Source organism: Xenopus tropicalis, chromosome 6 (assembly GCF_000004195.4).
Source record: "Xenopus tropicalis strain Nigerian chromosome 6, UCB_Xtro_10.0, whole genome shotgun sequence".
NCBI classification, from domain to species: Eukaryota; Metazoa; Chordata; class Amphibia; order Anura; family Pipidae; genus Xenopus; species Xenopus tropicalis.
In genome coordinates, this window is record NC_030682.2 from 90,432,201 (window position 1) to 90,446,736 (window position 14,536).

Below are 14,536 nucleotides of genomic sequence, written 5' to 3' on the forward strand. Positions count from 1 at the left end.
GCACCATTCTCTGTTTAGTCCATCATCCCACTTCCTTATTTTTTTCCACTCCTTGTAATTCAGTCTGACTTATTCCAGGTGGCTCCTCAACTTCACTCGAGCTGCAGGATGGATTTCCATTTCCACAGCCCTTTTCTAGCCAACACTCACACTGTGATCCTCACTTATTCCCTGTAGTTCTTAAGGTGGCCATACACGGGCCAATTTTAGCTGTCAATATCAGTCCTTTAGACCGTTTTGGCAGCTTATCTGCCCATGTATGGGCACCAACGATGGGTCTCACCGACCGACATCTGGGCTGAAATCACCCAGATCTCAATCGTCCTCACTTTTCTGCCCATTGTGGTACCTTGCTGAAAAAGGAGCAGTGGTGTGTGGGTCAGGGCAAATAGTAGGTAGTGTTTTACGAATTATTGTGTTTGAATTGAGTTAAATTAGGAAAGGCATGAATATTTTAGGGCATGAGCTACTTCCAGAGCAAATGTTTACTTTCATCTGGTTCCCTCAGGAAGATTTGTTTAGCACAAAGATCACCAGTAAAAAACACAACAGTTTTGCATAACAGTGCCAATAAACAATCATTTAACTGTGGTTAGCATCCTACTGAATGGAAATGTGTATTGTATATTCCCTGTTTTTGTAATTAATTGAACATGGCCCAGAACTGTTTCCTGGTTCCTGTTTGCTCACGTGGACTATATAGTTTGATGCTTAAGTAGCTTTGAATGAGTCACACACTGCACACTCAGAGCTGCTAAATAAAGGGGCAAAAGGGGATCTGCACAAAAATATACCTTAAACTTACATTTCAAACATCCAAGAAATATTTGCCAATTATAAATAGTCATAAAAGTCAACTCTCTGACACTAGGTAAAAGCATAGGGTAGGTACAGGAATGACCTCCGGTTTAACAAATTAAACTAAAAAGAAATCAGTACAGGTATAGGACCTATTATCCCGAATGCTTGGGACCAAGGGTATTCCAGATAAGGGGTCTTTCCGTAATTTGGATCTCCATAAGTCTACTAAAAAATCAATAAAACATTAATTAAACCCAATAGGTTTGTGTTGCATAAAATAAGGATTATTTATAATTTAGTTTGGATCAATTACAAGGTACTCTGTTATTACTACATAGAAAAAGGAAATCAGTTTTAAAATTTTAAATTATTTGATTAAAATGGAGTCTATGGGATACAGGCTTTCTGTAATTCTGAGCTTTCTGGATAACAGGTTTCCAGATAAGGGATCCCATATCTGGAGTGTTTTCATTTTAGGAAACAGATAATTACCATGAGAATCTAAAAAGTCAATGTATAACCAGCTATGATTGTTATCATACACTGTACATAATAAGCAAACATTGCCTAACCATTGACATGTGAACCCGTTTTATTTACCATAACGAATTACTTGGATTAATCTGGTCAGTTAACAGACAGAACAGAAAGGGTTCTTTTGGTAATTTTTGTCTTCACAGTCCACTCTCAACCCCTACTTATCTTTGTTGCTCTCTCCTTCTATTCCCTTCCCCTTTTCTACTCTTCCCGTCTATTCCATGCCTTTCTCATTTGTTGTCCCATTTTCTCTATTCCATACTCTTTTCTACTATTATCTTCTCATTTTTCTAATAATTCCTAGCACCATTCTCTGTTTAGTCCATCATCCCACTTCCTTATTTTTTTCCACTCCTTGTAATTCAGTCTGGCTTATTCCAGGTGGCTCCTCAACTTCACTCGAGCTGCAGGATGGATTTCCATTTCCACAGCCCTTTTCTAGCCAACACTCACACTGTGATCCTCACTTATTCCCTGTAGTTCTTAAGGTGGCCATACACGGGCCAATTTTAGCTGTCAATATCAGTCCTTTAGACCGTTTTGGCAGCTTATCTGCCCATGTATGGGCACCAACGATGGGTCTCACCGACCGACATCTGGGCTGAAATCACCCAGATCTCAATCGTCCTCACTTTTCTGCCCATTGTGGTACCTTGCTGAAAAAGGAGCAGTGGTGTGTGGGTCAGGGCAAATAGTAGGTAGTGTTTTACGAATTATTGTGTTTGAATTGAGTTAAATTAGGAAAGGCATGAATGTAGGGCATGAGCTACTTCCAGAGCAAATGTTTACTTTCATCTGGTTCCCTCAGGAAGATTTGTTTAGCACAAAGATCACCAGTAAAAAACACAACAGTTTTGCATAACAGTGACAATAAACAATCATTTAACTGTGGTTAGCATCCTACTGAATGGAAATGTGTATTGTATATTCCCTGTTTTTGTAATTAATTGAACATGGCCCAGAACTGTTTCCTGGTTCCTGTTTGCTCACGTGGACTATATAGTTTGATGCTTAAGTAGCTTTGAATGAGTCACACACTGCACACTCAGAGCTGCTAAATAAAGGGGCAAAAGGGGATCTGCACAAAAATATACCTTAAACTTACATTTCAAACATCCAAGAAATATTTGCCAATTATAAATAGTCATAAAAGTCAACTCTCTGACACTAGGTAAAAGCATAGGGTAGGTACAGGAATGACCTCCGGTTTAACAAATTAAACTAAAAAGAAATCAGTACAGGTATAGGACCTATTATCCCGAATGCTTGGGACCAAGGGTATTCCAGATAAGGGGTCTTTCCGTAATTTGGATCTCCATAAGTCTACTAAAAAATCAATAAAACATTAATTAAACCCAATAGGTTTGTGTTGCATAAAATAAGGATTATTTATAATTTAGTTTGGATCAATTACAAGGTACTCTGTTATTACTACATAGAAAAAGGAAATCAGTTTTAAAATTTTAAATTATTTGATTAAAATGGAGTCTATGGGATACAGGCTTTCTGTAATTCTGAGCTTTCTGGATAACAGGTTTCCAGATAAGGGATCCCATATCTGGAGTGTTTTCATTTTAGGAAACAGATAATTACCATGAGAATCTAAAAAGTCAATGTATAATCAGCTATGATTGTTATCATACACTGTACATAATAAGCAAACATTGCCTAACCATTGACATGTGAACCCGTTTTATTTACCATAACGAATTACTTGGATTAATCTGGTCAGTTAACAGACAGAACAGAAAGGGTTCTTTTGGTAATTTTTGTCTTCACAGTCCACTCTCAACCCCTACTTATCTTTGTTGCTCTCTCCTTCTATTCCCTTCCCCTTTTCTACTCTTCCCGTCTATTCCATGCCTTTCTCATTTGTTGTCCCATTTTCTCTATTCCATACTCTTTTCTACTATTATCTTCTCATTTTTCTAATAATTCCTAGCACCATTCTCTGTTTAGTCCATCATCCCACTTCCTTATTTTTTTCCACTCCTTGTAATTCAGTCTGACTTATTCCAGGTGGCTCCTCAACTTCACTCGAGCTGCAGGATGGATTTCCATTTCCACAGCCCTTTTCTAGCCAACACTCACACTGTGATCCTCACTTATTCCCTGTAGTTCTTAAGGTGGCCATACACGGGCCAATTTTAGCTGTCAATATCAGTCCTTTAGACCGTTTTGGCAGCTTATCTGCCCATGTATGGGCACCAACGATGGGTCTCAACGACCGACATCTGGGCTGAAATCACCCAGATCTCAATCGTCCTCACTTTTCTGCCCATTGTGGTACCTTGCTGAAAAAGGAGCAGTGGTGTGTGGGTCAGGGCAAATAGTAGGTAGTGTTTTACGAATTATTGTGTTTGAATTGAGTTAAATTAGGAAAGGCATGAATATTTTAGGGCATGAGCTACTTCCAGAGCAAATGTTTACTTTCATCTGGTTCCCTCAGGAAGATTTGTTTAGCACAAAGATCACCAGTAAAAAACACAACAGTTTTGCATAACAGTGCCAATAAACAATCATTTAACTGTGGTTAGCATCATACTGAATGGAAATGTGTATTGTATATTCCCTGTTTTTGTAATTAACTGAACATGACCCAGAACTGTTTCCTGGTTCCTGTTTGCTCATGTGGACTATATAGTTTGATGCTTAAGTAGCTTTGAATGAGTCACACACTGCACACTCAGAGCTGCTAAATAAAGGGGCAAAAGGGGATCTGCCCAGAGCCCACTGATTTTGGGGTCCCAAAGTGCCACAATGTTTCGTTTGTTTTTTTTTAATGTATTTGTTTCCCCCTCCCTACGCCCCTTGTTGCTGCTGCACTCCTTACCCCAGCTGCATTGACAATTCCATTCTTTGGAAAAAATCCAAGATCCACTGTGCAACACCCAGTCATCTTGGATTTTTTTACAGGCGTTTATGCAAGCCAGGCTGGCAGAGAGAGATAGAGAGAGAGAGAGCGAACACCAAGCAACGCTCTCATCCATTCAAGGTGGGAGATATCAGGCTAATTTGATGATTTGGCCCAAAGGTGTGGGGTCCAATAATCAGTCATTTCACTGCTGATAAATTCATGTAGGACACTCAAATAATTCATTGAAAACAACCCCAACCTCGACAGTCTAATCTCATAGTTTAAATTTTCCATCCCCTTAACCAGTTTAGTTGCACGTCTCTGCACTCTCTCCAGCTCATTAATATCCTTCTTAAGGACTGGAACCCAAAACTGCACTGCATACTCAAGGGGGCTGATTTACTTACCCACGAACGGGTCGAATGAAGTCCGATTGCGTTTTTTTCGTAATGATCGGTATTTTGCGATTTTTTCGTATGTTTTGCGATTTTTTCGGATTCTTTACGAATTTTTCGTTACCAATACGATTTTTGCGTAAAAACGCGAGTTTTCGTATCCATTACGAAAGTTGCGTAAAAAGTTGCGCATTTTTCGTAGCGTTAAGTTTTAACGCTACGAAAAATGCGCAACTTTTCGCGTAAGTTTTAACGCTACGAAAAATGCGCAACTTTTTACGCAACTTTCGTAATGGATACGAAAAACTCGCGTTTTTACGCAAAAATCGTATTGGTAACGAAAAATTCGTAAAGAATCCGAAAAAATCGCAAAACATACGAAAAAGTCGCAAAATGTTCGTTTTCAAGTCGGAACTTTTCCAATTCGGGTCGGATTCGTGGGTTAGTAAATCAGCCCCAAGGTGAGACCAATAAAGAGGCAAAATTATGTTTTCATCCTTTGACTCAATGCATCATCAAAGCAGCATCCTGCTTGGAACTTTTTGTACAATTTAGTATCATCCCACCTCTAGGTCATTATTAAACAAGTAATTGTTTATTACTCAATTAACAACACTGGCCCAATTAGAAAATATTCCATTTACCACCACTTTTTGGAATCTATCCTTCAGCCAGTTCTCTATCCAAGTACAAATATTATATTCTAGGCCAATATTCCTCAATTTTATCATTACATTTCTGTGCGGTACTGTATCTGTGCGGTACTGTATTTCAGCAAAATCTAAGTAGTTGGTAAACTCCATAGGCATGTGTAAGCCTGACCAGTTTTGTTGTTTGAGTTTGTAGTTTATGAAAACATGAATACTTTGCAAACAAAAAGGTGTATTAGGGGTGGAATAAATAAATGAAATTACATATTCTAGCCAACCCAGTTCACTAAGGCTGCAAACGTTTAAGTGCTTAAAGAGATTGTAAACCTAAACATAGTATTTTGCATTATGAAAACATATCTAATTCTAATCAACTTCACAATATAATTAATTACAAGTGTTTTATGATTTTAACTTTATTTATTAACATCATTTATATTGAAAGCAGCATCTGTTTGTTCTTTACTATTACTGGTTCCAACTACATACACCAGTAAAACAATACTTCATTAGTGAGCGCTCCTTCAGCCAAGACATAATTCCCACAATGCCTTGTGTGTTCTATGATAAACAGACGTGTAAAGAAGAAAAATAACAGGAACAAGTAAGGCACTGTGAGAAATGCAGTTCTGGCTAGAGAGTTAATTATTGCAACACTGTTTGAATGGCATATGTAGTCAGAACCAGCAGAGGGAGACAAAATTAATAAAATTATAAAAGGAAAAGTAATAACAATTCTTGGAACCTCATAAACTGTAACTATCACACTTATTCTGCCATTATTATACTATTACTGTAAATATTACACTGAGACCCTGAATTTGTTAGCCTCTGCTTTCTTTGTAGCCCCCATCTTTGATATGGTACCTATTAGCAGCCCTGTTCACACTTGTTCTAAACCAATATGTGGCCATGACCAAGATATTTATTGGTCAGGTTTAAAAATCCTGGTCCCCAGGCCTGGATTTATGGCAAGGCCACATAGGTCCAGCCTAGGGTGGGATAAATTTAGGGACAGCATGCCACCCAGCCAAATTAAAATTTGCTCACATACGGAGCACTGAGGACAGGATGGGAAAAAACTTCAGTGTATCCTGTCCCCAGTGCTCCATATGCGAATGAAAAGGGGATGAGCATGTGCACGATCCGGGTTGGGGGGGGGGGGGGTGGCAATAGGGCGGCAACTCAAATCCGGCACTGCTGGTCCCTTTCCCAAAAGTCTGTGCAGGCCTGCTACTGGCCCCATTGGGTCAATACCAGTATACAACAATGACTGTGACAATGACAGAGGGCCCAGGTGCCCTACCCTGAGCCCACAGCATCGAGAATTGGATAAATCATATAGTAATGTATAGCTCCAATGATCACTCCAATCCAGGTCAAAATCAAAGTTATTTAAACACAAGGCATCTGCTCTGCCTTAAAATTAAAGGAAAACATTAACACAATTAAATACAACAAAAAAGAATATTAACCATAATAGTATGATATATTGAATGCACTCGTCATACAGTGAGGTATCTGAGTAGGTAAAAAGACATTACATGTCTTGGCACATCGGTTTCTGGTTAATATCTCTTCCTCTGTTGCCCACAGTAACACACTCAATGCCCATTACGAAGAGATATTGCAGATGACTGTTTGTACAATCAAGACCTTAAAACAGTTCAGATACATTAGTCTACATCTTAGTTCTTTAATCTACTTGCATTGGAAATATGTTCTCTAACCCTTTTCTTTTTCAGATTTTGTCTTTATTGTTTAGATTTTTCAATACGATGCAAACAAGAAGAAAGTGTACAAAGTACAAAAAAGTGGGAAAATACAAAATAAACCATAAGACAATAAACGTTAGAGAGCGAAGCAATCTAGTGCTTATACTTCACTGCTAAAGTCCTGAATATACTGTACATATAAACATCCTCCTCTGATGAAGCACTCTATGGTGCGAAACGCATAAGGAGGGCGGAGCATGGAGACCATGTGGCACTGGGATGTACACTTATGTTGTTTGGTATAGTATGTTTCATTTTCGGAGTTTTGTAATTAACTGTAACCATTAAATGTTTGCATATTTCACTGCTAACGTGCACAAGGCTGCTGGACCAGACGGTATCCCTGGGCGCGTACTGAGGGCATGTGCAGAGCAACTTGCTGGGGTATTCACAGACATTTTTAACATGTCCCTTGCTCAAGCAATTGTACCAGCGTGCTTTAAATCTACCTCGATTGTGCCAGTGCCGAAACACTCTAGCCCAACGTGCCTGAATGACTACCGCCCCGTAGCACTCACACCCATCATTATGAAGTGCTTTGAGCGGTTGGTCCTGACACACCTAAAAGGCTCTTTCCAATCTTCACTAGACCCACACCAGTTTGCTTACCGTGCCAACAGGAGCACAGATGATGCAATCTCCATAGCGCTGCACTCTGTACTCACACACGTGGACAATACAAACACCTACGCATGACTGTTGTTTGTTGATTTTAGCTCAGCTTTTAATACTGTTTTACCCTCCAAGTTAATCACCAAATTGAGAGATCTGGATATTAACATCTCACTTTGTAATTGGATCATGGACTTTTTGACCAACAGACCTCAGCATGTTAGGTCAGGCCATATTTGCTCCACTTCCGTCACGCTCAACACTGGCGTACCACAAGGCTGTGTGCTAAGCCCCTTCCTTTACTCCCACTTCACCCACGACTGCAGGCCTGTGTATGGATCTAACAACATCATCAAGTTTGCAGATGATACAACAGTGATTGGCCTCATCAGTAACAACGATGAATCTGCCTACAGGGAGGAGATCAAGCACCTGGCCACTTGGTGTATGGACAATAATCTGCTCCTTAACACCAATAAGACCAAGGAGCTCATTGTGGACTTCAGGAAAGGAAGAAGAGGTTCACATGAACCCATTCACATCAAGGGGATGGTTGTTGAGCCTGTCTCATCCTTCAAGTTCCTGGGGACCCACATCTCGGAGAACCAATCCTGGGCTACTATCTCTAGCCTGGTCAAGAAGGCCCACCAGCGCCTATTCTTCTTGAGAATACTTAAGAAAAATCAGCTGTCTTCAACTACTCTGGTGAACTTGACAATATCACTCCAACGTGCAGCTCAGCTTCAGTCTTTAGTCAAACTCATCAGTTTGACTGAAGTCACATGGCTGTGGCACCCTTGGAAATGAAGAATATGGCTAGCCCCATGTGAGATTTCAAAATTAAATATAAAAAAATCTGTTTGTGTTTTTGAAAAACAGATTACAATGCAGGATTCTGTTTTCCCATGACAGTTTTCCTTTAATACCTGCAATAATGCTGTTCTGTGTCCTTCATGTACTAACATAAGTGCAAACAATTCACACACCAGGCTAGTATAGATAAGTAGGCACAAGTGCATTATGCAGAGTGCAGTTCTGTATTCTCTTTTACTTCTATTGTTGTCATAAATAAGCATTTTTACTGACTTTTTTTTTATTTAAAAAAAACTGCTAAATGTACAGTCATTTTTTCCATAACTCTAATGGTTTGTTCTTCTATCAAAAAATGAAAATGTTTTACTAGATGGGACAAAACAAAGTACTTTCCAAAAAATCTCAATGTGAGCCAAAACAAAATAAATTTTTCTAGATTGAAAGAATTCTCTACTTGATTTTACTTAAATCAAGGTGGGAAAAGGAACTTTACTACCTTTAGTAAGTCATTTGCCCTTCTGTTTGCATGCTTCCTGGTACAAATAGCAGCAGGTTTTTACAAGACAGATGTTCTATTTCCTGTTATTGATATCAATGTGTGTTTTTTTTTCAGGGAGTTTCCTGTGGGTGTAGCATTTCCAAAATCTGACATCGGTGAGAAAGGGCATGGGTGCTACAGATACTCTTGAAACAAGTTCATCAGCTTCTGCTTCCACATTTCACTCTAACATGTTATTTCTGAATTTTTTCAAAAGCATTGCTGCATTTATGTCTGTACTGCCTCCAATGTATTTCCTTGAAAATAGATTGGACTTAGCTTAGTTTGGCCATGGGAAATGTTCCCACCAGCATTACTTGTTTTTACAGGCCGCAGCCAGCAAGTGTCACTAGAGACACTCAAGGGGGAAACCTTCACACAGCACTGCTCAGTATACAGACTAGCCTCTTGCTAAAATCAGCAATCTCTCACACATCTCCCTTACATAATTGTGCTCCCTGCACTAAAAAGCCAAAATTCCAGTCTAAAAAATGTCATTTTGGCTCCTAAATTAACCAGCAAGAGATTTTTGCCACCCTTGGCCTGTGGGGTTCTGCCACCTAAGGCAAATTCTCAGCTTGTCTTATAGCAGGAGTGCCCTTGGTGCCCATGTCTATGAAGGTGTCATGCTCAGATTGGTATTTGCTTAATTTGTTGCTACTTTGGGCCACACCTAAAACAAGCCCCCCAACTGTGTTGACCTTTCTTCTACCTAAATCCACAAATTTGAACTATTCCATCTAAACAGGAAAAATTGTGAGGTATGCTAGAACTAAAGCTACTGTGAGGCCTCTCAGGCATTTCATTTTTCATGATACTTTTAGGGCTTTGGCACACGGGGAGATTAGTCACCCGCGACAAATCTCCCTTGCCATGGGCGACTAATCTCCCTGAACTACCATCCCACTGGCGAACTACCATCCCACCAGATTTGCCAAAATCGCCTGCGCAGCGTGTGCCATCCCACCGGCGACTTACTTTTTCGCCGGTGGGATGGTAGTTCGGGGAGATTAGTCGGCCGTGACAAGGGAGATTTGTCGCGGGTGACTAATCTCCCCGTGTGCCAGAGCCCTTAGGGGCCTTTTTATCATGCTGTGTAAAAAACAGCAACCAACTACACCACACGTAATCATCTCATTCTCAGGCATTGCCAGGTAAAAACAACATATTTTTCAAGCCACGTATACATTTTTGGCATAAAAGTTTTTGGCATGAAATGGAGTGAAAATCAGCTGCTGCTTGCTCTTTTTATGGCACTTTTTTACCAACTACATTTTTCTTAATGACTTGAGTTATATTATAAATATAATGGCATAAAACAACTGCGTAAAAAATACAGCAATCAGAAGAAATTTCACGTATGTCTACTCAGCAGCTATTTCAATTAACTCTAGTAGTGTTTCTGAAGCAAACACAAAACTTTTACCAGTGCAGGGCAACAGTATATTATATATTAATTATTTAAAAACATTTTTTTTTTTAGTGTTACTGTTCTTTTAATCTCAAAGTGAATGTCTCTTAAAGTGGCCCAAATGTTCCCCAGTATCTGCGACTAGATGTGAGCAAGCATAATCAATGACACTAGAGATGCTGCAGGTCTATGGCCAGAACTGTGCCTCAGAGTAGCAGTAGATGCACTCCAGTACCACATATTGTAGCACATCACACAAGCCTATAAAGCTCTCCATACACAGGGCCATAAAAACTACAGACTGAGCACCTCCAGACAGGGATACAGCCCGATCCATATCTGATCTGGCAGGTTTGTCTTGAAAAGACTGCAAGACAATGTCTGTCTAGTGGGGTCCCCAACCTTTTTTACTCATGAACAAAATTTAAATATAAAAAGATGTGGGGAGCAACATCAGCATGAAAAATGTAACTGGTGGTACCAAATAAGGACTGTGATTGGTTATTTGGTAGCCCCTATGTGGACTGGCAACCTACAGGAGACTCTGTTTGGCAGTATACCTGGTCTTTATGCTATTGAAACAGATATTCAAAAATAAGCACCTGCTTTGAGACCACTGGGAGCAACATCCAAAGGCTTGCTCTTGAGTCATTGGTTGGGGATCACTGGTTTATCTTTAGCAGGTAGTTACAAAGACCACAACAATGTAAGGGTATTTTTATCAAAAAGCTACAGTGTGTGCATAGTATGTTTAACTAGCAGCGGGATTCCAGCAACAATGCTCATTTCCTTTAGTCTAAGGTGTTTGAAGTTGACTTCAAGCATGGACAAGGCAACACTCCCATCCAGTATAAATAAATTAAACAATAAAGAATGGCACTTTGAAGACTGCTGTAAAGAGTAAAACAATGAATTGTAAAATAATTGAGTTCTAAAACCTTTCCACTGAAAGTAGTCAAATGTTTGCATGGAAGTCCAGGAGTTTCAGCTTTGGCTTTTGCAGTGTCAGATTATGATCAGCAGAGCTTTTCTTGCCAAAGGAATGTTTTTCCAAGCATAAAAAATTAAAGTGTCTATAATCAGGTATTACTATACTGAATACGGTGCTTGCTGTGTGTGGGGCTTAAACTACAATCGGTTTGCAGCCAACAGTAAATGCTGTTATTAAAATACAGCAATGGGATCAGTTATCCAGAAAGTTCCAAAATACAGAAAGGCCATCTCCCATAGACTCTATTTTAACCACATAATTCAAATTTGTAAAAATGATTTCCCTTTTGACTTAAATGATAAAACAGTTAATCTTTATTGGGGCAAAACAATCCTATTGGGTTTATTTGATCTATAAATTAATTTTAAGAAGATTTAAGGTATGGAGAGTCAAATTCAGGAAAGATCACTTATCCGGAAATCCTTAGGTCCCTAACATTCTGGATAATAGGTCCCATACCTGTACTTTTAATATAAGAGTTACTGTTGGAACCTATGCATGGGACTTGGGTTTTCTAAATATTGAATTTACCGGTAATTTGGCTCACCATGCCTTAAAGTTAGTAAAAATTAAAAAAAAATTAGTAAAGTTAGTAGAAATAAAAAAAAAAAACAGGTTGGTTTTGCCATCAGCATTGATTCTTGTGAGTTTAGTTATTATCAAGTACATGGTATGGCAAAAAAGAGCATTTGTAAAAATGAAGAATTGCTTGCATGTTAGCATGTTAGCCTGGTCCTAAATATATTGATATGAGTGAGCACAAATGCATTAACTTGTCTTTATCTGTATGATTTGTGTAGTCACTCCTGCTATAGAAATACCTAAATAAATTCTTAATGGATCAAATGAAAGTGAGTGTATGACTGGCCAGACCAAGGATAACTTTGATTAATAATAATTTCATAATTAGGGATGATCATATTTCCTTTTGCTATAATGTTTGACTCATAGGGACAACCAACCGCCCTTCCCTCTGTTTGCCCCTGCCCAATATCATCTCACTAAGTAAACCCAGAAATGTTTTGCATAATAATTAAAAGTCTTCTCTAAAAGGTGTCTTACGATTTGCCAGCTTGCTGAGGACCAAGAGAGCTAAAATGCAGAAACACTTAATCAGAGAGGTTGGCAAATCTTCTGATCACTCCTGTTCAACACATACAATTCATTTTTAAATATAAGAGAATTTTTAATGCAGAAATTTTGGAGGAAGCAGCATTTCAGATGAAATCACATAAGTTATGGCGGGGCCTATAACTAATTGTCAGAATTCTTATCTAAATAAGATATAAAGCAGACTGTACTAAATTCCTATTCCTTAAAATGGTAGTTCACCTTTCAGTTGACTTTTAGGGGCACATTTACTAATCCACGAATGCCCGAAAAGCGTCCGAATGCCTTTTTTTTCGTAATGATCGGTATTTTGCGACTTTTTCGAGCGCTCAATACAAAAAAGTCTCGACAATTCGTGAAAGTCGTAATGGCTATGAAAAAGTCGAGACAATTCACGAAAGTCATAATGCCTATGAAAAAGTCGCAACAATTCACGAAAGTCATAATGCCTATGAAAAAGTCGCGACAATTCACGAAAGTCATAATGCCTATGAAAAAGTCGCGACAATTCACGAAAGTCATAATGCCTATGAAAAAGTCGCGACAATTCACGAAAGTCATAATGCCTATGAAAAAGTCGCAACAATTCACGAAAGTCATAATGCCTATGAAAAAGTCGCGACAATTCACGAAAGTCATAATGCCTATGAAAAAGTCGCGACAATTCACGAAATTTGTAATGGCTATGAAAAAAGTCGCAAAATGTACGTTTTCCAATCCGAATTTTTCCCATTCGGATTCGTGGATTAGTAAATCAGCCCCTTAGTAAGTAATAGAATGGCCAATTCTGAGCAACTTTGCCTTCTGACTCTTTCATCCTTTTAAATGGGGGTCACTGACCCCCGACAGCCAAAAACCTATTGCTCTGTGAGGCTACAAATGTATTGCTACTTTTTATTAATACTTTTTCTATTCATGTCCGCCCCTATCCATTAGTCTCTCATTCAAATTACTCCCTGGTTGCTAAGATAATTTGAACCCCAGCAACCAAATAGCTGCTGAAACTCCAAACTGGAGAGCTACTGAACAAAAAATGAAATAATTAAAAAACTACATATAATTAAAAATGAAGACCAATTACAAATTGTCTTAGAATATTATTCTCTACATCAAACTAAAAGTTAACTCAAATGTGAACAACCCCTATAAGCAATATTTCTTTTCATATTTAAACCATTAGCTAAAGAAAAGGACAAGCAACTAATTATTACATAACTGAAACAGCCCAACTTTTATAATGTAAAGAAGTCAATGAGGTCCATTTAGAAACATTCTTCTTTTTGTGGTTTTAGAAGCTTTTGAAACTACGTAAAAACTCATTTCCACTAAAACCATGAATGCCAAGTGATTTATTAAAACAGCCTTAAAGGAACAGTAACACCAAAAAATGAAAGTGTATAAAAGGAATTACAGTAATTACAGTATGATGTACTGTTGCCTTGCACTGGTGAAACTGGTGTGTTTTCTTCAGACAGACTACTACAGTTTACTGTATATAAACAAAGCTGCTGTATAGCCATTGGGGCAGCCATTTAAAAGAGAAAAGGCACAGGTTACTTAGCAAATAACAGATGAAGCCCCATTATATTATATTCTACAGAGCTTATCTGTTATCAGCTATGTAACCTGTGCCTTTTCTCTTTTTTTTTCAGCTTGAATGGATACACAGCAGTTTATTTATATAAACGATAGTAGTGACTCTGTAGCAAACACACCCGTTTTACCAGTGCAGAGCAGTAGTACATTATATTTAAATTACTAGTGAAAAAGCAAAACCGATTTTATTGTCATTATTTATGTTGCGATGACATATTTTTAAGCAATATTTTAAAGCATGTAATATATTTATGCGTTATTTGTAGCGTGCGATATTAGCGCACTTTCTGAAAACTACCGTTCTGAAAATGACAGGTTCCCTGAAAACTCAAGCATGCATCACTCTAGGGCAATCACATACAAAAATCCGACTGCAAACTCCATCTTGTCACCACAGACAATCACCAGCTACAATGTTGCTTAGTAACGCCTACTCCTGGGAGCCGTTAA